The following is a 24,158-nucleotide window of genomic DNA, read 5'->3' on the forward strand; positions in this document are numbered from 1 at the left end:
GGGATGACAGTAGAATGCTGGAAAATGGGAACATTGGGAGGGGGGCGGGCATCAGTAATTTCTTCCTAGCTGTACTGCCAAGCACAGTCCTAGGATCACAGAAGATGCCCAAAAATGGTTGGTTCACCCAATGGGCAACTATATATTCTGTTTTGGGGTTCTTTTTCACAAAGTTACCTTAAATATTCTAAATAGATTTGCCTTTCTGAAGAAAAAAATTCGGATTTTTTCCTTGGAGGTAAAATTCAGTGGTGAGGGTAGAGAAATGATAGTATTCTCACTTTCTAACCAAGAAAATCCAAGAAAGGGAGTTTAGGTCAGTCCAGGGCACTCAAACAAAATGGACTTTAGAGAGGCCGAAGTCTCAAGTCTGCAATGAATCAACTGCTCATTGCCACGGCCACCCTGGTGTGACTCCAGGGCAAGCTGTTCATGTTCTAGTCTAGGTCAATGGCACCTGTGGGGTTGCAGGTACACAACTTTCCAGGAATCCAGAGTCCCTGCTCTGCCATAATGAGATCTTCTGCCTTACTGTTAGCACTTGTAAACACCTTGCAGATATCACAAAACAGGGTCATTTGTCTGCCCTCTGGTTTTTAATAAAACTCGTTTCTTGAGTATGTCAGTGACTATGACATATATTTTCTATTTAAGAAAGGCAGATAGTCAAACAGAAAAACAGAAACAGAGGCCGAAGTCCCTATTTAAAAAAAAAAAAGTCCTGCTAAAGAAACTGAAGTAAGAAAAAGAACTCCACAAGGAGAGATGTTTTCTTGGGATAAGATTGCCAATTACCTTTCCTTTCTGAGTCCTAACCACTGTAAATTGATCCATCCTGCAGTGAATTATCTGCTTATCTGGAACACATACAACATATGGTATTTAATCTGCTTATTCTTACTTCCTTCAATACATCCTTTAAGAGCTCATTTCAGGACAATGGAAATATACTGCAAGCAATTTTCCTTATTTTGTTAATTTGTTATTTTGTTAATTTTTAAAATCATCATATCTAGTATTTTAAAATGGAAGTCAGATCATGTGACATCAGGGCTCAAAAAAAGTCCTCTGGTTCCTCATCTCATGTAGAAGAAATCCAGAGTTCTCACAATGGCCTGCAAAATATGGCTCCCAAGACCTTTCTTCTTGTATTCCTAATTCCTGGTCTTTAGCCTCACACGATTCCTTTAGATGATTGGGACCTCCAGCCTTGTTCCCGCTTCAGGGCTTTGGGTCATACTGTTCCTTCTGCTCAAGATGCTTGCAACAGGGCTTGCCATACACCCTTTCTCAAGGAAAGATGGACAGTTCTGTTGAAAATCTGCAGCACCACTTCCACCTCTATTTCCATTACTCCACAGACACACCCCTGTCTTATTTCTTCCATAGTACAATGCACCCTTATCCATGGTTTCTCTTTCTGCAGTTTGTTATTCATAATCAACTGCCAAAAATATAAAATAGAAAATTCCAGAAATAAAACAATTCATAATTTTTAAATTGTGTGTCATTCTGAGAAGCATGATGAAATCTCCTGCAGTCCCACTTTATCCTGCCTGGTACATGAATCATCCCTTTGTCCTGTGTATCCATGATAGTACCCACCTGTTAGTCACATAGTAGCCATCTGGCTATCGGATTGTCTGTGGTAGTATCACAGAGCTTATGTTCAGGTAACCCCTACTTTACTTAACAATAGCCTCAAAGTGAAAGAGTAGCAATGCTGCAATTTTATTATAGTACATTGTCATCATTTTTCTATTTCCTTACTAGTTTTTGTTGCTAATCTCTCACTCTGTCTTATTTCCAAGTTAAACTTTATCATAGGGTATGTACCTGTAGGAAGAAACACAGTGTAAATTTAAGGTTTGATATTATCCTCAGTTTCAGGCATCTCTGGGGGTCTTGGAATATTTTTCCTATAGATAAGGAGGAACTACTACTGTACATGATGCCTTATAAAATAATGTAGTACCTAACTGACTTATTTATGTTGTTTATTGTCATTCATGTTCCTCCATATCCTACTAGAATCTGAACTCCAAAGGCAGGATTTTGATCTGTTTTATTCACTGCATTTTTATTTTCTGGTGCCTAGGTGAGTATACACACTTGGTAGATACTCAATACCTATTTTTAATGGACAATCAATATTTTCAAATCATGTAACTATACAAATATTATATGATATATACTCTAGATTAACCAGGTGCAAATTATAAGCAATGCACCATCAAAACAATATTTTCCTATTCCTATTATTAATTTATATCTGTCAATTAGAAATCCTAGTATATTGCTGTTTCTTGACATTGCTCTTTGGAATCACAGAGATTATAGGTGCAATTTAGACAGTATATGTTAAGAAATCCAATGAATTTCCTTCCAGTGTAGTTCACTTTAAAAAAATGAACCCAGAAAAACCTTTTTATTTGAAAAACAGATGGATTGCTAAAAGGGACTGCAACACATTCTAATTTTTCTGTGAGAAAACAGTAAGCTAGATGATAGAGCCTGAACAAAGACTTGCCTGTCTCTTAGTTCTGAGGAAAGTTCTGCACCAGGGTCCTGTCCCTGTGCAACCTTTCAGAGCCTCTTCAGAGCTCACAGGACCTCAACTCTGCTCTCAGCTATTTTTCCCACTTGTTTTAATCCCTTTTATGTGTTTTTTAAAGTTATCAGCAGGTCTTTCCTTTCTTGTGTTTTTTTTTTCTTTTATAAAAGTAATGTGTTGATGGTAAGAAAACTGTAAAGTGCAGAAAAAATAGGATGAACCAAATAAAATTACATGTTTTGTCCTCTCAAAACTGTACCTACACATATACACAGTCATAGGCATTTGGAAAACCACACTGTATTTGAAGTTCTTTATATAGTTTGATATCAGCAGGGTCTTCCTATATTTGAGACACACTTTAGGATGTGTAGAACATTAAGCATTTCTCCCTATTTTTTTTCTCTGGATGGTGATAGTAAAGTGACTGCACAAAGTAAGCACACAAATCTTCCCCTAAGAAAAAGCCCCCTGTCATTTGGACCCAATTTGAGAAGAAAGGAACAAAATAGAGATCTTGACCTTAGAAATGTGAGCCATCTTTTTTTCTTTTGTCAGACTAATGAAAGCTGCAGATTTCTCTGATATACTTGAGGGTATCTCAGAGGCAGAAGCAGGCTGTACATGTATGTATGTGTGTATGCATGTGTGTGCACATACATATAACGTGTTACATTAACCTGTAACAATTTTGAAAATCTAAGTGAGTTCCAAGTGTTTTGTTCCACATTGTGTGATACTTATACCTTGAGCCCGTACTCATTACTAATGCAGAAGACTCCTGTCATGTTTGTTCTGGAAGGCTTCCATTTGCCACAGAACCACTAACCTCAGATACTTGACCTTCACATTGTTTTACAACTTCTGTGATAAGTTGAGGGGTGGATGACAATGGTTGGGCGACACAAGGCACAACACATGGCACAGCACTGGTGGGATGAATTCCATGACCTCTACAAGGGATTGGGCCATCTCTGGAAGTTCATTTGTTTTCAGTAAGGTGTGTGTGTGTGTGTGTGTGTGTGTGTGTGTGTGTGAGAGAGAGAGAGAGAGAGAGAGAGAGAGAGAGAGAGAGAAATAAAACCCAACTTATCTCCCAGATGTAGCAACTATGATGGAGGTCACCCCAAATCACAGGTATCATTACAATCACCTCTTATTTCTGGGTATGTCCCACCACCAGAGAGACTTTGACACCTGTCAGGTGTAGGTTTTAGTAGAGCAAACAAAGAACAAGAAACAGCCTTTGTACCCTTAAAATTCAGAGAAATACCCTACAAATCTCTTTTATTATAAGACAACTACTCTTTGTTGAACATTTGGAAAACACAGAGACAAAACAAAACAAGGGAATGATAATCAAGCCTAATTCTACCACCTGGAAGCCAAAAACATTTGTCAAAATTTTTCTATTAGAAAATTGTAATTATCTCATTCAACTCAATTCTGATACTGGCTAAGTGTAATCCTCTAATCCCACCAGTATATGCCCAATACTGAGAAAGAGGCCAAATGAAAATACTGTACTTTTTAATGCCTAGAGTAACTTTATCAAAACATAATGAAAACAACATGAGTGGGCTGTTTGGAAATACTATGCATGTGATTTCATGATAAGGAGCCAACTAGACTATAGATTTTTTAGATTTAGATGTCTTAACTATTTTTTTAAGTCTTTAAAAACGCCTTTCCTCTTTTTTTAAGAGCAAAATCGAAAGCACAAAGGTTTTGCATATACCCCTGTCCCCACACATGCAGTCTCCCCCATTGTCAAAATCTCCTACCAGAGTGGTATATTTATCACGATTGATAACCCTAACAGATCAAAATTGCCTAGAGCCAACAGCCTACATTAGGGTTCACTCTTTGCTGTTGCATAGATTCTATGGGTTTGAAAAAATGTATAATGGCATGTATCCATCATTATAGTATCATATAGACTATTTTCACTGCCCTAAAAATTCTCTGTGGTCTGCTTTTCCACCCCTCCACTATAATTTTCATATTCTAACTTCAGATCTGTAAACAAATTAATTGTATATTTTGTAGTGAAGGAGAAAGAAAAAGGAAATTAATTGGCTCATCAGTAAAGAGTTTTTACTTACCAAACAGGGATTTGTTCATAGTTCTACTGTGGGTGGGTAAGCAATTCTTAGGATCACTTGTGGGACATTTATTTCCAAGTGTTCAATAAGTAGAAACTATTAATTTGTTATGTACAGTAAATGCTGTAGACTCTTTAATGTTTATTAACAATCAACAAATAAAATTCACCTGTTTTATTATTACCTTCATCAATCTGATGATTTGTTTACATAAATGATAGTCATAATCTTCATTAGAGGTTATTACATAAAATTGTGTTTGTATTGAATTGAATGACAAATGGTATATTCTAACTTTTACTCTAAGATAATTGTTGAGTATTCAATTATTTATGGGGCTTTCATACACACTGGTGAGAGGCTAAATTGGTATAGGCACTTTGGAAAACTATATCCTATAATCCAATAGTGTAGTTCTGAATAGAGACTTGAGAAAATGTATTATTTTCTGTAACAACAACAACAACAAACCCATGTACAAGAATCTTCATTGCAGAATTATTTGTAGCATTCCCAACTAGAGATAGCTAAAAGCTCATTACCACTAGAATTAAAAAATACGTAGTCACACACACTGGAATGATCTTTTTCTGTAATGGGACACACAGTAAATATGTTAGGCTTCTGGGATTGGATGGTCTCTATCACAAGTAAACTCTGCTGAATGGCATGCCTATGTTCTGGAAAGGGTGAAAGGTCAAATTTAGTCCATGAGCTTATAATTTGCTAATCTCTGCTCTAGAGCAGAACAAAGAAAAAGAATGAACTACAGCTAAGTGTAACAACAATGAAAACTCCCATAATGCTGAGGGAAAGAAAGAAGGCAGGAAAATTTCAAAATTAGAGAGAGTGATGAGAGAAGTCAGCAAGTCAGAATTTTTAAGAGGATCAATCTAGGAGGAGGCACAAGGGAATCTGTCCTCATCAATCTGTGTGCTTTTAACTGGGTACAATAACTTTGCAAAAATGCATTAATCTGTATTAAAATTGGATATTTCTCGGAATTAAGTTATATTCCTATTAAAAGGAAAAAAAAAAACGTTTTTAATCAAAATAAACCAGAGGCAAAACAGAGTAATAGTAGGAGAAATAGAAGTATCAATAAATACAGAAGGTATAACTACCGTTGTTGAGTGACATCACACTATTAACAAATAACGTGGACACATATGTGCAGACTTTAGTTCATCTTTACTAATGTTAAACACACCAGAGAAACCATTCTTCAACGAAGCTTTCCATATGGAAAAGTAAGCAAGATAAACATACACAATCATACTGTTTGTTCTTTTTTTTTTTAAAAATTAGACACTATTTTCATTTTCAACAGTATAATTGCTACAGGGGAAAATATCCTCTATTTATTGTTATGGCTTAGAAACGTACACAACTTTCTGTGATCACATGTCTGAGATCTGTCTCCTGCACTTCTAGACCCCTGTCAAGGAAGACCAGGCTGGGAAAAGTTATCATTTATTTGGGGAAGGGTGGCAAGAGAGGGTGGATGAAGGAACAAATTCTGGTGTTCTGCAGCTCAGTGGGAAGATGTGGTTCACAATAACCTGTCATTTATTTTATGAAGATCTAAAAAAGGAGCTTGAAGGCCCTAACATGAAAAGATGATTTGATCAGTGCATGCTGCATGCATGTTTTGAAACATCACACTGAGCACCATTAGTATGTGCAATTAATACATCTTACTAAAAACTTATCATCTCCTTACTTGATGCTCAACCTTCAAGTCCTCTGAAAGCAACATCTTAAATAACTGAGCTACTTTAAATTTACTTAAACCTCTGAGATGACCAAGTTCCAAATGTCTGTGAAATCATCAAAAGCATGATCATAGTCATTCATATACTGTCACTAAGAGTCATCTTGGCATTTCATTATTCACCAGTCTTGTAAACATGATCCACTATTTCTGATACAAAAAGTAAAACAGAATGGGTACCTTTCACACAGACTTCCTGGTGGAATTAATCATTAACAACCCTACTCTATAAATAATGTAGTAATTTAGAAATAAGAAGTTAAAATTTTCCTAAGAAACACAAAAGATATATTTTTGAATTCAATACACAGTTTCAAAATGTTGCATTACTTTTTCCAAATATTGGATTTTCTAAAGGAAGACAAAAATATTGAAATGCTTTTTCTTAACATTTAAATACAATTTTTTAGACATAATTATTGCTGTGGGTATATACGTGACTGCATGACCAATGTAATTCTGCAACCTGTACACTCAGAAAAATAAGAAATTATATCCCATCTGATTCAAATGTATGATATGTCAAGATCATTGTACTGTCATGTGTAACTATTTAAAACAAAAAATCCTTTTGTGTTGAAAAAAATAAATAAATACAATTTTTGCAATAAAATTTTAAAAGCAGGGCTGGGGATGTGGCTCAAGTGGTTGCACGCTGGCCTGGCATGCGCGAGGCACTGGGTTCTATCCTCAGCACCACATAAAAATAAATAAAGATATTGTGTTCACCTAAAACAAAAAAATAAATATTAAAAAAATTTAAAAGCAGCTTGACATGGTAACTCTTAATATATTCACTGTACATATACCCCAAACTCTGATTTGTAGTATATTGCTGAACAACAGGAGGTTGCTATTCATCTACCTCATGGAATTCTATATCCTATCAACATTTTTGGCTTCCTGTGGTCATGTGCCACATAGTGATGTTCCCATTAATGGTAGACTGACTACACGTATGATCATGGTCCTATGATGTTATAATGGAGCTGAAATTTTCCTATTGCCTACTATTTTTACTGTATCTTTTCTCAATTTAGATATGTTGAGATAAATAAGTGCCATTGTGTTACAATTGCCTGCAGTATTCAAGGAGCAATAATCTGATCATGTGCCCTCGTTGAGCAGTAGGCTATACCATCTAGGTTTGTTTAAGTATAGGTGATGATGTTCACACATGAGAAAATTACCTAATAATGCATCTCTCAGAATGTGTCCCTGTTGTTGAACAGCAGAGGATTGTATTTCAGAACAGGAGGGCCTCTTTCAGAATGAAACATCCAATTTTCCATTGTGCCTCACACAACTAGAGTCCCTGGAATCCAGGATTTAGGTAAAGGTAAAATGGCAATTTGCAAGATTTCATAATGTGAGCTATTTTATTAAATTATAAGTCATACTATTTTAAAGATGTTGATTGAAAATCAAGTGTATTAAGTTTATATGTAAAAACTATATGCATTTGTTTATCATTATTTATAATATATTTTCAGATTTGCCTTCAAGATTTTTGCAGTTAAAAATAACCAACAATTTTTAGCAATTAAAAAAAAATAATCACACAACAGACACTAGTATGGCAATTTGTAAATCAATGGATGTGTAACTGATGTGATTCTGCAATCTGTGTATGGGGTGAAGGTGGGAGTTCATAACCCACTTGAATCAAAGTGTGGAATATGATATGTCAAGAAATTTGTAATGTTTTGAACAACCCACAATAAAAAATTAAAAAAAAATAATCAACAATTTTGGTAGTATCCATGCTAGGCTCACAAAAATTGCAAACTTGGATTAATCAGTTTAGATGTGAAAGTTTTGGGCTTAGGAAACTGAGTTTCTATACTTCCAGTTAGATACTTCTTTGGAACAGATTACCTGGTAAGTTAATAAAATATTTTTTGGCATTTTGGGTCTGACAAAGAATTGTTTGAATATCTTTTGTTAGAAACATGAATTTTATTAGAAATGTTTATCTAATGTTTTGGCATTTAAATATAACAAAGACATCAATTGATGTAATAGGAGTAATAATTTATTTTTTCCAATGCTTTAATATTTTTTCTTGTGTATTTTTATGTATCTAATATATAAAATTTACATAAAATATATACAATTTTATATATAATACTTATATACAAATAGTTGGATATTGATAAGGTAGGATCTCCTAAGTCTCCCTGAGTAGCTGGTCTACATGAACAATTTGTCTGTTAAAAGATATGAATTAACAATGAAATGCAATTATAATCTGCACCCCCTTCAACAGAAAGGCCTACCATTATTTTTGGGTCAAAACGGAAAATCACATTGTGAAACAGTATGAAAAGTACAGCTAGATGTTTGCAAGTCTTCGTAGGAAGACTCATCCTGACCATGAGAAGTCTTTGAATGAAACTTATAAGAGGGAAAAATGAACCAGGAGTGAGTAGATAAGAAGGAAGAGGCAGTTTTGATGTCATTGTACAGAGGTGAGCCAGATTCTGGAGAGGATAGCATTCCCAGAGTTCAAGTGGTTTCCCACAAATTAGGAGGTGGATGTGGAGACCACCCTCAAGGCCAACACAGGTCAGAAAAGGAGACTCCTAGAGGGACCATGGATGATGGGAGAGGTTAGGGGTGAAATGTATATCCTTATGCATTTCTTATGCCTTCATTAGGAATTATTTTTGTGTTTCTTTGGAGTGGTAGGTAGTGTTTCTTTGGAGTGGTAGTGCTGGGTGCATTGCTGAACAATGTCCAGCCTTCACCATCTGCTGAAGCCCTTCCTCACCTCAGACTTCCATAGGCACTGCCCTATCACCTGCCTTCCTTTCTCAGACAAACCTCTGGACAAGGGAGCTCCCCTCAGCTCTCTGCCGAGATAAAAGATAAATAAGATAGAGACTCCCTGAAAATGTGCTGTCTGGATGGGGAAATGGAGAAGAAATTCAGTATTTGCAGTTATGGAGGAGAGGAATTTGTGAGTTAGGGTGAGGAGCATCTCCAGGCAGGTTATCTTCACCAGCCCGTGAGGGAGGAGGACGTCAAGGAGAAGGAGAAGGAGAAGAAGAAGGCAGTTAAGGAGCAAAGAGAAGGGGAGGGTCTTTCTAAACAGAGAGCAGTTATTTCTCTGAATTGTGTTGGGAAATACAAATAGCTTGGATTTTCTGCATTTTTAATTTTAAAGAATGAGCCTTGATATATTGATTCATGGTTTCTAACCTCAGGTCCTTAGAACTTCTTCAATATATATAATATGAATATATAATATAATAATAAAATATATTTATAATACTATACAATATATAACATTATTTTATAATAAGTAAATAAATATTTATTAATTGAAGCAGTTTTAAGGACCTAGCTGATATTAGAAACCATATACATATATTACATGTTTTCATATTACATCCTTAGTTAGTTCTTTCTCATTTTATATAACATTGCTTTTAAATTAAAGCCATCTTTTCTTACTCTTATCAGAACATCATGCTTTCTTTTTCAAAAGGAAAGTGATTAGATGTAGCTTCCGCAGTCTCTGCCCACCCCGACCCAAGAGGACACGCCTCTGTTTTCATTCTTCCTCCTCCATTATCACTACCTTCTCTCAGTACCAGGGTCACAGTTTCTCCCTTTGTCTTTAGAAAACTTAGCCACTTCCTCTACTCTCACTTCTCAGCATCAAAACAGGGTCCAGCCTTCCCCATCTGCTGCAGCCCTTCCTCACCTCAGACCTCCATAGGCACTGCCCTATCTATCACTTTCTTCCTTTCTCAGACAAACCTCTGGACAGAGGGAGCTCCCCTCAGCTCTCTGCTGTTCAACTCCTCCCCACCCTTGGTCCTTCTGTTTTATGCTCTTGCTGATGTCACCTTCAGGTTGCCAAGTTCACCTCTGAGCTTCCGTTTCACTTGAACTGTACAGAATTTTACATCGTCATCATGCCCCTAATTTTGGAATTCTCTTCTCTTGGCCAAAATGGCTGTGATTCCATTCTCTCTTGATGTTCACTGCCTCTCTGTCCATTCATTCTGAATCTCCTACTTATTGAGGATTCTCTGGGGCCTGCCAGACTCTTCAAGGTGACAATTCCAAGTACTCTGTGGTTTGCCTCATGCTGCTCCTTGTCACCACTGACTCTTAGCTCCAAACTCACTCCTACACCCAAGAGTTTCCTGAGTGCCTCAAATCTACTGTTTCTAAAATTCAACTTATTATCACCTCCAACACGGCAAATTCAATTCCTGTGTACTCTCCATGGTAGGGTAGAAGGTAAGCATCTCTATCTATTTAATAACATTTCCAACATTCAATCCATCCAAAGGTTCCATCAGCTTCTCACAGTCTCCTGTATCTCACTCCTCCTGTCCTCCCTGACACTGTCTCTGGGCTGGCAGGACTTACCATTTCTCACTTTTATATTTTGCTATTATTACCTAAACTGGTGTCTCCACTCCTGCCCTCCTGGATATCCCCTACTCTCACCAGATGACCTGTACAAAGCTTTAGTCTCACCTTGTAGCTATTCTACTTGAACATCCTTAAACAGTTTTTTTGTCCTGTTATAAGGGTTTTCATACTCTCTCCTATCTTCCTCTCCATACTCAGCCTATCTCTGTTTTCTTATTCTATTCTCCAGACATTGTGACCATCTTATAGTTTCCCCAATTGGCCACATTAAGTTGTCTGTACATCCTGCTTTTCCTGCCTAGAAATGCTGACAGGTTTCCCAGAGGGCTCAGTATACCAACCCCCTGGGGCTGGGTGCTGTTCTCCTTAGCATTCCACTCCTTATCACCTCTTGTGTGAGGCCTTTTCAGGCACTATTCCAATTTTCCCCTCATCAGAAAATTGATATATTAACTTTCCTTAGAACTTAGGCCCATTCTTATGGATTGTTATGCTATGATGCCATTGTGTTATTCATGTTCCATCATACTGGGAGTCTTGAGGACAGAAGTGAGAACTTTAGTGTCTTTGCATCCCTATGTCGATGCACAGTATGTTCCTATAAATGTCTGTTGATTGAACACGTTACTGAAATTACAGGTTTTTGTGAAGGGTGACAGGTCTCATTAAATGACATTTTCTCAATCTGCAGACAGAAAATGAAGTGAATAAAATACCACACCAACACTTCTATCACCTTGGGGTTTGACAACATCAGTTCAGACAGTTTGTTTTGCTTGTGTTGTTATTCTGCAGCTAGCTCTTCTCCGAGCCCTGGCTCCCAGCTGCATTCAAAAGTGTGGTGTCCTGTTGCTGTGGAAATGCAGCGACATGCCACAGACAGCAACTGTAAACCCAGGAAACTTATTTCCTTATGTAAAGTGATATTGACTTTCAAATATAATTTTTTTAAAAGGCAATAGGCTTATGTGGAAAGTCTTTCAACCACAAATCTCAGGGTGAAATAATTTTCTGTGTATTTCTATAAACATAGAGAAAACAAAATAATGGTTCTTCTGTTTTCTCAACACAATGTTCCACCTGCTCAAGAAAATATTCTGTGGCAATAAGAATCCTGCCTTGCTTATTAGTATATTAACTATCAGAGTACCCCTAGCAGAGAGCTGGGCACACAGTGGTGCTCAACAAATATTTGCTAATATTTTCACTTTTAGGATAGGTTCCAACTGCCTATTTGTAGAGAACTACATATTTCTCATGCAGGAACATAAAGTAATATGTTTGATAAATTTACAATTAGTTCACACAGGAACAGACCCATGGCTTTGGCCATGCTAGCAGGGGGTTTTGACTGCCAAACCTGTCTTTGACCCATGTGAGTGATGCCCTACAGATGATGATCCTGTTCTTTCAAATGCATCAGCAAATACTGAGTTCCTACAGGGATAAGCAGCTGAAAGTTTCAGAGGCTGGATACTCAGTGCAGAATAAAACTTAAGCCCCTACTTTCATGATGATTATATTCTAAGTGCATAAGTGTGTTGTGGGTGAGGTTGGGAGGCAGTGACTAACAACAGTCAATCAATATGAAAGAAATTTGTCATCTGGTGAAATGTGTAATGAAAAGTGAAACAAAGCAGGGCCCCAGGGAGTGATGTGGATTATGTTCCCACTGATTTCTCTTAGGAATATCCAGGTTCATTTTATTGTCTTTTTTGCAGAGTTAAATGACCTATGAAGACTATTTATAATTTTTCTGTAGATAAATTATTTCTAATAGTATTTGTTGTTTTGATCTTACCTCTTAAATAAGATATTATGATACTTGATATCAATAGGAAAAGATAGATTTTAACATCTATTTAAATAAATCAATCTAGAACTCAGGTCATTAGACCAAATATATATTAGGTTAAAATTACTCAATTTTACATATATATCTGGTGAGTGACTGTATTAATACTACCCAGAAGAAATACTCTATAATTATATTAAAGAATGCTTTCTAACTAACTAAATACAAGAGAACAGAACTCTCTTTTATCCTGAGCTCCTGTCTTTTTTAGAACCAATGATAATAGTCAAGCTGTTTATATTCCTGATTTCAAATTATTCTATAGAGTCATAGTAACAAAACCAGCATGATTGATACTAGTATTAAAACAGACACATAGACAAATGGAACAGAATAGAAGACACAAAGACAAACCCATACATCTGCAGTTACCTATCTGATCCTTGAAAAAGAACCAAAAATATATGTTGAAATAAGAGAAGATCAGACAGCCTTTTTAACAAATGGTGCTGGGAAAACTGGTTCTCCCTACGCAGAAGACTGAACCTGAATCTCTATCTCTCACCCTGCACAAAAACCAACTCCAAATGAATCAAAGACCTAGGAATAAGACCAGAAACTTTGCAACTCTCAGAAGAAAACATAGGATCAACACCCTAACATATAGGCACTGGCAATGACTTTCTCAATAGGATCCCTAAAGCTCAAGAAATAATACCAAGAGTTTATAAATGTTTAAAAAGCTTCTGCAAATCAAAGGAAACAATTAAGATGTGAAAAGAGAACTTACAGAACGGGAGAAAATATTTTCCAGCTATTCTTCTGACAAAGGATTAATATCCAGAATATATAAAGAATTAAAAAACAAAACAAAAAACAACACCCACCCCCAAATAACCCAATAAATAAATTGGCAAATAAACGAAACAAATACTTCCCCAAAGAAGCAGCACAAATAGGCAACAATTATATGAAAAAATGTCCAACATCTTTAACCATAAAGGAAATATCAATCAAAATTACACTGAGATTTCATCTTACTCTAATTAGAAGGGCAGTCACCAAGAATACAAAAAATAAATGCTAGCAAGGATATGGAGAAATGGAACTCTTATGCATTGTCTGTGGAATGTAAATTATTATAGCCACTATGGAAATCAGTATGATGGTTCCTCGAAAGACTAGGAATGGAACCACAATAGATCCAGCTATACCACTCCTTGTTATTTATCCAAAAGAATAAATTCATCATGCTGCAGTGATACATGCATACCCATGTTTATAGTAACACAATTTACAATAGCCAAATTATGGAACCAGCTTAGGTGTCTGTTAACAGGTGAATGGATAAAGAAATGGTGGTATATATATGCAATGGAGTTTCATTTGTAGGAAAATGGATGGAACTGGAGAACATCATGGTAAGTAAAATAAGCCAGACAGGAAGTCAAGAGTTGTATGTTTTCTCTCATATGTGGAAGCTAGAGAGAGAAAAAAGGGGGGAAATACAAGGAAGACAGAGTAGAGGATGGTACCCAGGGGAAGGAAGGAAAGGGGAAGTACTGAGGAATAAAATTAAGTTACATTATGTGTGTGTGTAAATATACCACAATAAAACCCACTATTCTGCATAATTATTGTGCATCACAAAAATTAAAAATTCCTTTTCAATGTATCATTTCATCCTCCTTGTGATCAAAATACTTATTTTCTCATCCCCCTCCCAAGTCTCCTGTATCTGGGTTTTGAGAGAGGTCTTGTGTAGCCTAGAATGCAACTGCTTGCTTGGCTTTCACATTGAAACTCATGTGCTTTTACATTCTAGCAGTTTACACTGTCTCCATCATTTGAAGTTCCAAAACACTGTATCTTTATTTCTCTTGCAATACTTGTCACTGTTGAGCTCATGCTGCATATATCAAAGTCCAAGACTTTAATCTGTCTATCTGGACCAGAAACCCCCTGAGAGTAGAATCTGTGTCCCATTGGTCTTTAGACTCGTAGTGCCCAGCACACTACCTCGAAGATAGAAGGTGCTTTGGTGTACATTTGGTTAATGAATATTCAATGTGTGAATAGTTCTGCTTTTGAGGGACCACACAATTTTGAAGAACATATTTAACATTTTAAAAAATTGCCTTCATATTTGTAGAATGTTTCAGCTGTTCAAAACACTATCAATGCCATCAATCAATAATTTATTTTTTACTAGTTTGTTATCAGTTTTTAAGTTTTCAATTGCTTATCATTTATTCATCAATCAACTGTTGGATGAATGATATTCAGGGCAGGTGTCATAATAGGCATCTCCTCACAAAACAGCTCATTCTATCATTGAAACAAACCCCAGAGTTAGAAGGGACAGATGTTTTAAATTTCCATTTTTTAAGGAAAACTATAAAGGGGATCCTAAAGAGAGGGAACAAATTCTGAGAGTAAAATTTTTCAGATCAGGGATTAAAAAGCAAAACTCTCTATCCTTATGGTGTTTTAATAAACTGTTGATTTTATGGTATTGTATGGTGCTGAAAATTACCAATCTATTTCAATGATTTATAATAAACTTCAACCAGAAAGCAGACTTATGGACACCCCCTTCTGAACCATGCAGGTAGGTAAGTTCCTTCTGTATATTCAAATGCCCATGATACTTATCAGCATGAAGCAACAGCAGAGCAATAGAATATTCCAAATAAAAAACATCAAACCTCGATAAAGAAGATGGAAAAACTGAGTCACCCATTACAAATTAAGGCTTTCTGTTTGAAAGAATCCCACTCTAAGGATAAAGGGAAAGTGGGAGTAGAAAGAAGCACCAGGTCTGATCTGGAATTCTTTTTCCAAAGGTTTATTTTTCCAAGAGTATTGTTTCCCAGAGCAAGGTTAAAAAATGAACCAAGAAATGAATCAACATTAATCATTTTAACATCATTTCTTTAAATACTTTTGGCTCTTTTCACCCAACAGATTTCTTTATGCTTTTGAGAAGCAATTTTTTTAGTAACTCAACATATTTCATGAATTAATTATACAGTAAGAGATATTTTTTTTGTTTATGACCTTTTTCCTTTAGCATATTGTACCTAATACAGGTACAAGTCTTGGTCTCACAGTTGTATACCCTTTGATATAATTATATATAAACATCTGAGGCCAATTAGAATTTGAGAGAAATACTGTGGCTAATTATAACAAGGGAAATGGAAATGAGGAGATGGGAATTCTGAACTCATTGACCTAAGCCTGAAGAAAAGAAGAAAGTAACAACTCATTTTAATTTGGTGCTTCACTTGATCATCCACATTTACCCTCTCTGCCTAATTTTTTAAATTTTTAATTTGTCTTAATTAGTTATACATGACAGTAGAATGCATGTATGCACTTTGATATGTCATACATAGATGGATATAATTTCTCATCTTTTTGAGTGTACATGTTGCAGAATCATGTTGGTCATGTAAGGAATAAACAGCTAATGCTCAGTGCAGCCAGCTCTTTTGTACACCTTATTCAACTTTGTATCCAACACAAACTATTCTCCTGAAGCTAGAAATTATACCCTGCAAGAACCATCTATGAGAGTAATTTGCTCCCATTTAAAATTGCATTCAATTCAATGCTCTGGAGTAACTTAAGATGAATTTTACACTTATGCATCATTTAAGGTAATGAGCCAGAAAGCATAATTTTCAGTGAGGATGGCTTATTCATGCAAGTTGTGAGGTAGACAACTCAAAGCATAAAAATTATTTTTCAGAATGAACTGAGGACTCAGCAGTGGATAAAAAAGAATTGCAAATGTGTCCCTGGCTAGTCACCTGCATCTATATTCCACTTAACTGTGATGAAACCACAGCTTGCGAGCACCTCAATCCAGGAGTGAGGATGGGGGCCAAAGATGGGGAACCTAGGGAAGCTGAGTCAAGAGTTTGACAATTTATAGATGTGGCTGTCTCAGATTGATCCCCATCAGAGATTCAATATAGGAGTTCAGGCCCGGCCCAGATATACCCATACCAGCATACTCAGGATCCAGACCCAGGGTAGGTCCAAGTTCGCCACACCCCCAACCAATGAGCCCAAGCCTAACTCACTTGTATCTTGGGACACTGCAGACACCACCATAGCCTTCTCCATGCAGTAGTCCCTACCTTTTTGACCAAAGACAGGGCCTAGAAGCAGATGCATCTCAGAGCAGGCATCCCAAAGACAATGTAAGGCTCACCCTTTCAGCCCCATCTCTGTAAGACATTGCATCCATCTTGGGGCACCTCCACTATTATCTCAAGTTACCTCAGCTATTGCCACTACTACCTTTAGTTGCAATAGCATACATTGAGGGACACCAGTAGGAAAGTGCCCCAAACAAACCAGGATGCTACAATAATAGAACCCATGGACAGTGAAGTTGATAAAATGTCAGAGAAGGAGTTCAGAAGGTTCATAATTAAAATGATCTGTGAATTAAAGAATGACCTAAATGAGCAAATACAGGCAAAAATGGATCACTCCAACAAAGAGATAAGAGAGAACATACAGTTAGCAAAAGATGACTTCAAGAAAGAGAGACTAAAAAAACCCAGTCAGGAATCCTTGAAATGAAGGAAACAATAAACCAAATAAAATCTCAATAGAAAGCAAAACCAACATACTAGATTTCTTGGAAGAAATAATGTCAGATAATAAAGACAAAGTATACAATATGGAAAATAAAATTGACCACACAGTGAAGATAGTAAGAAAACAGAATATCCAAGAATTATGAGACAGCATCAAGAGACCCAATCTAAGAGTTATTGGGATAGAGAAAGGCACAGAGTTTCAAACCAAAGGAATGCACAATCACTTCAATGAGATAATATCAGAAAATTTCCTAAGCATGAAGAAGGAATTGGAAAATCAAATACAAGAGGCTTACAGGACACCAAATGCACAAAATTACAACAGATCTACACCAAGGCATATGTATGCCTAGCATATAGAATAAGGACAGAATCTTAAAAGCAGCAAGAGAGAGGAATCAGATCACGGATAGGGGGAGACCAATTTGTATTTCAGCAGATTTTCCAACCCAGAACCTCAAAGCCAGGAGATCATGGAATAACATATACAAGCTCTGAAAAAAAATGGATGCCAACCAAGAATCTTATATCCAGCAAAAATAAGCTTTAGATTTGATGATGAAATAAAAATCTGCCATGATAAACAAAAGTTAAAAGAATTTACATTACAACTAAAAAGACTGCACTACAGAACATCCTTGGCAAAATATTCCATGAAGAGGGAATGAAATAAAAAAAAATATTGAATATCAGCAGAGGGAGGTATTACACTAAAGAAAAAAAATAATCAGAGGAGAAAACAAGTCAAGTTAAATAGCAAAAATAAACAAAAATGGCTTGGAAAACAAATCATGTCTCAATAATAACCTTGAATGTTAATGGCCTAAACTCACCAATCAAAAGACATAGACTAGCAGACTGGATTTAAAAAAAAACAAAAATATGTTGCTTCCAATAGACTCATCTCATAGGAAAAGATGTCCACAGACTGAAGGTGAAAGGTTGGGAAAAATCATACCACTCACATAGACTGTGGAAGCAAGCATGGGTTTTCATCCTCATATCAAATAAAGTAGACTTTAAGCTAAAGTTAATCAAAAGGGATAAAGAAGGACACTACATACTGCTTAAGGGAGCCATATACCAACAAGACATAACAATTATAAATATATATGCCCCAAACAATGGAGCATCTATGTTCATCAAACAAACTCTTCTCAAGTTCAAGAGTCAAATAGACTATGACACAATAATTTTGGGTGAATTTAACACACCTCTTTCACCACTAGGTAGATCTTCAAAAAAAAAAAAAAGCTAAACAAAGAAACTATAGAACTTGAGAATACAATCAATAACTTAGACTTAACTGACATATATAGAATATTTCATCCTTCAATGAGTGAATACGCTTTCTTCTCAGCAGCAGATAGATCCTTCCCTAAAATAGACCACATATTATGCCACAAAGCAACTCTGAGTGAACATAAAAAAGTAGAGACACAACCCTGAATTTTATCAGACCATAATGGAATGAAATTAGAAATAAATGGTAAAATAAGAAATAAAAACTACTCCAACATCTGGAGACTAAATAATATGCTACTGAATGAATAATGGGTTGCAGATGACATCAAGGAGGAGATTAAAAAATTTTAATAGGTGAATGAGAACACAGATAGAACATATCAAAATCTCTGAGACACTATGAAGGCAGTTTTAAAAGGAAAGTTTATTGCATGGAGTCCATTCCTTAAAAGAAAAAAAGTCAACATATAAATGACTTAACATTACAGCTCAAAGCCCTAGAAAAAGAAGAACAAATCTACAGCAAACGCAGTAGAAGACTGGAAATAATTAAAATGAGAGCTGAAATCAATAAAATTGAAACAAAAGAAACAACTGGAAAAATTGACAAAACAAAAAGTTGGTTCTTTGAAAAACTAAATAAAATTGACAGATCCTTAGTCATGCTAATTAAGAGGAGAGAAAACTCAAATTATTGACAGTCATGATGAAAAAGGAAATATCACAACAGACACTACAGAAATAGAGAAGATAATTAGAAATTATTTTGAAAACTTGTACTCCAATAAAATAGAAAATATCGAAGGCATTAGTAAATTTCTAGAGTTATGTGATTTGCCCAAATTGAATCAAGATGATATACACAACTTAAACAGATCAATTTCAAGAAAGGAAATAGAAGATGCTATCAGAAGCCTACCAACCAAGAAAAGCCCAGGACCAGATGAATAAACAGCTGAGTTCTACAAGACCTTTAAAGAAGAACTAATACCAATACTCTTTAATTTATTTCAGGAAATAGAAAAAGAGGGAGCACTTCCAAACTCATTCTATGAGACCAATATCACTCTGATTCCAAAACCAGGCAAAGACACATCAAAAAAGAAAACTTCAGACCAATATCTCTAATGAACATCAATGCAAAAATTCTCAGTAAAGTTCTGGCAAATCAAACACAAAAACTTATCAAAAAGATCATTCACCATGATCAAGTGGGATTCATCCCAGGGATGCAAGGTTGGTTCAACATACAGAAATCAATAAATATAATTCATCACATCAATAGACTTAAAGATAAGAACCATATGATCATCTCAATGGATGCAGAAAAATCATTCAACAAAATACAGCACCTCTTTATGTTCCAAACAGTAGAAAAACTAGGGATAACAAGAATATATCTCAACATCGTAAAAGCTACCTATGCTAAGCCCCAGGCGAATATCATTCTAAATGTAGAAAAATTGAAAGCATTCCCTCTAAATCTAGAACAAGGCAGGGATGGATGCCCTCTTTTACCACTTCTATTTAACATAGTTCTTAAAAACTGGCCAGAGCAATTAGACAGATGAAAGAAATTAAAGGGATACACATAGAAAAAAAAAAAAAGAACTCAAGTTGACACTATTTGCTGATGATATGATTCTACACCTAGAAGACCCTAAAAGTTCCACCAGAAAACTTCTAGAACTAGTAAATGAATTCATCAAAATAGCAGGATACAAAATGAACACCCATAAATCAAAAGCATTTCTGTTTATCAGTGACAAATCCTCTGAAAGGGAAATGAGAAAAACTATCCCATTTACAATAGCCTCAAAAAAAAATACTTGGGAATCAACTTAACAGAAGAGGTGAAATATCTATATAATGAAAATCACAGAACACTAAAGAAAGAAATCAAAGAAGACCTTGGGAGATGAAAAGATCTACCTTGCTCTTGGATAGGCAGAATTAATATTGTCAAAATGACCACATTACCAAAAGCACTATTGAGATTTAATGCAATTCCAATCAAAATTCCAATGACATTCTTCATAGAAATAGAAAAAGCAGTCATGAAATTCATCTGGATAAATAAGAGACCCAGAGTAGCTAAAGCAATCCTTAGCAGGAAGAGTGAAGCAGGTAGCATCACTATACCTAATCTTAAACTATACTACAGAGCAATAGTAACAAAAACAGCATGGTATTGGCATCAAAACAGACTGGTAGACCAATGGTACAGAATAGAGGACACAGAGACTAACCCACAAAATTATAATTATCTTATATTAGAAAAAGGCACAAAAAACATGCATTGGAGAAAAGATAGCCTCTTCAACAAATGGAAAGACTGGAAATTCATATGCAACAAAATAAAATTAAACCCCTATCTCTCACCATGCACAAAACTCAACTCAAAATGGATCAAGGACCTAGGAATACAACCAGAGACCCAGCGTCTAATAGAAGAAAATGTCGGCTCTACTCTCCATCATGCCCCAACTTCCTTAATAAGACTCCTTTGGTGCAAGAATTAAAACCAAGAATCAATAAATGGGATGGACTCAAACTAAAAAGTTTCTTTTCAGCAAAAGAAACATTCTGTGGTGAATAGAGAGCCTACATCTTGGGAGCAAATCTTTACCCCTCACACATCAGATAGAGCACTAATCTCTAATGTATATAAAAAACTCAAAAAGCTAAGCACCAAAAAAACCTGAATATCCCAATCAATAAATGGGCCAAGGACATGAATAGACACTTCTCAGAAGATGATATACAATAAATCAACAAATATATGAAAAAATGTTCATCATCACTACAATTAGAGAAATGAAAATCTAAACCACTCTAAGATTTCATCTCACTCCAGTCAAAATGGCAGCTCTTATGAATACAAACAATAGTAAGTGTTGGTGAAGGAAAAAAGGTACACTCATACATTGCTATGGGACTGCAAATTGGTACAGCCAATATGGAAATCAGTATGGAGATTTCTTGGAAAACTGGGAATGGAACTACCATTTGACCCAGCTATCCCTCTCCTCAGTCTATACCCAAAGGACTTAAAAAGAGCATATTACAGAGACACAGCCACATCAATGTTTATAGCAGCACAATTCACAATAGCTAAACTGTGGAACCAACCTAGGTGCCCTTCAATAGATGAATGTAAAAAAAATGTGGCATATATACACAAAAGAATATTACTTAGCAATAAAAGAGAATAAAATCATGGTACTTGCAGGTTAATGGATGTAGTTAGAGAAGATAATGCTAAGTGAAGTTAGCCAATCCCCCCCAAAACAAATGCTGAATGTTTTCTCTGATATAAGGAGGCCGATTCATGGTGGAGTAGGGAGGAGATACATGGGAGGAAAAGATGAACTCTAGATAGGGCAGAGGGGTGGGAGGGGATGGGAGGGGGCATGAGGTTAGAAATGATGGTGGAATGTGATGGACATTATTATCCAAAGTACATGTATAAAGACACAAATTGGTGTGAATATACTTTGTATACAACCAGAGATATGAAAAAATGTGCTATATATGTGTAGTAAGAATTGTAAAAATTAAAAAAAGAAATTTTGATGTACTCATTAAAATGTTATAAAGTAACCTGCAAATACAAAGCACATTCCTGATTGTCAATACTTGTAACACTAGTAGTCCCTTAAAATATTAGATGCTTTGCTGTTGGAGATAAAGAGTTTTCTCAAGAAATGCTACAGGAAGTCATAAGCAATAGCACACATTCTCCTTAAAGGAAGCAGCACATGAATTAATACTGCAGATGTGAAGAACAGATTTTTTTTGTGTTAATATATGATATATGATATGTAACATATAACATATTATATATAATGCATCATAAATAAAGAATATATATTATATATTATTTATTGAAGAAATATAAGATGTAGTCTAGGTTTTAGTGACAAATATTTATAACTCAAATTTCTCTTGTTTTTTTTTTAAGTGAATTCAACTCTACTTCTTAACACATTACACCATATTGTTGTGCGAGGGAAGCCCTTGGGAGAATGCATGCTAACAACTCATTCATGTGTAATTGATAGCCATAACAATTTTATTTTAGCATTCCTTCATTTAAGATTTCAAAATACTTTATAAATGTTTTAATTAAAAATTTCCTCTTAAAAAGAAAAGTACAAAGTGTCTAATTCCTCTTAGATATAAGCACAGCTTTCATTATGTGAGAAATTCAAGGTCAGTAGGCATAATGTCTTCAAACACTCAATATCATGTTATTGATAGTAAAAAGATGCTATTTAAAGTCAAAATGCAAATTCAATTTTACTATGTGTCCTACAATTATTTAAAACTTTCATTCTTATGGTTCCTTTACATTATTTAGTTCTAGAACACTAATAAACTAGGAATCTAAATGAAATAATGAAATCTACAAGGTTAATAGCCAATGCCAGTTTAAGACATCTTGCCAAGAATATCTATATTTTATTTCACCTAGAATTAACGACATAATTATGTAAGATTCTTAGGATGGATTTCACCTGCCACACTAAGAGCACAATTAATTGCAGTTGTTATGACAGTAGTAGTAACATGACTGATTTATATAGTATATTCCAAACTTTAAAATTTTGTGTAAGCAGAATGATTAGGGATACTTTGACAGTCAATTATTCCTTCTGGAAACTATATAAGCCATATCATATAATCTAGCCGGAACAAAAGATGATGGGTCTTAATTTAAGTGAGATCCAGGTGACAGGTCCTGAAAGGTCTGTTTCTGTCCTTTTTCTAACTATTAACTTATCAAGGAAAATGCAGTCAAAATTGATGATGTGTTCATGCCCTTAAAGTCATCATGAATTAAAAATTAATTTAGATGCATAGATCAGGTGAAAGCTACAATCAAATAATATTTTAGTAGCATGAAGGTACCTATAGTCTCAGACCATTTGCTACAATTTTTTTATTTGTGAAATGAGGCTATCAATAGCATCAATCTCACTTTGTTTTTGTGAAAACTGATGAATAGATCTAATGTGGTAGTAAGACAATTCCCAAATCCAAGGATGGAACATGTAGCTGAACAAAGAAATTCTTTTCTGTTCCCATCCCATCTTTATCATCTATCTATCTATCTATCTATCTATCTATCTATCTATCTCTGTCTGTCTATCTAGGATCCTGAAATATTAGCATTTTTGAGACATTTCACAGTTAAGAGAAAAGAACATTGGATATTTAAATGGGTTTGTTGATGTTGTGCTATATTCATTGTTCGCGTGTTTCCAATAAAATGTTCATTTCTTCAATGGAAGCATTACTATGTAGCCACCATCTTTATTAAAATAAAAACATATATGAACCGCAACAGAGAAGTTTGAAACAAAAGTACAAGAAAATAAGAAAGATCAAAAAAATAAAAAAAAATGGGCTGGCTGCTATTTGTTTTTTAAAGTTACAAGAGCAACTTTGATTATTTGATATGTGATTATTTTGAATGATAAACTATCATGATTTTCCCCTGACTGTATGTTGCTCTCTACTTTTTCTTCTTGATAATCCAGGTTGCCAAGATATGAAGTGACTAGAGAAAATGAAAGAAGTTACAATGAATCACTTTGTTCTTTGTTTACAAATATGGTTTAAGGTAAGAATGGACAAGTAAAATAGAATTTTAAGGATTTTT

At 35.3% G+C, this 24,158-nt stretch overlaps 1 protein-coding gene across 1 annotated transcript in view; it reads right to left on the minus strand.

The window, feature by feature from the left end:
• Positions 1-24,158, minus strand: part of Pde7b (phosphodiesterase 7B) — a 318,242-nt gene that overhangs the window by 192,796 nt on the left and 101,288 nt on the right. The gene's annotated exons all lie outside the window — the stretch shown is intronic.

Source organism: Marmota flaviventris, chromosome 6 (genome assembly GCF_047511675.1).
Source record: "Marmota flaviventris isolate mMarFla1 chromosome 6, mMarFla1.hap1, whole genome shotgun sequence".
In the NCBI taxonomy this organism is placed as follows: domain Eukaryota; kingdom Metazoa; phylum Chordata; class Mammalia; order Rodentia; family Sciuridae; genus Marmota; species Marmota flaviventris.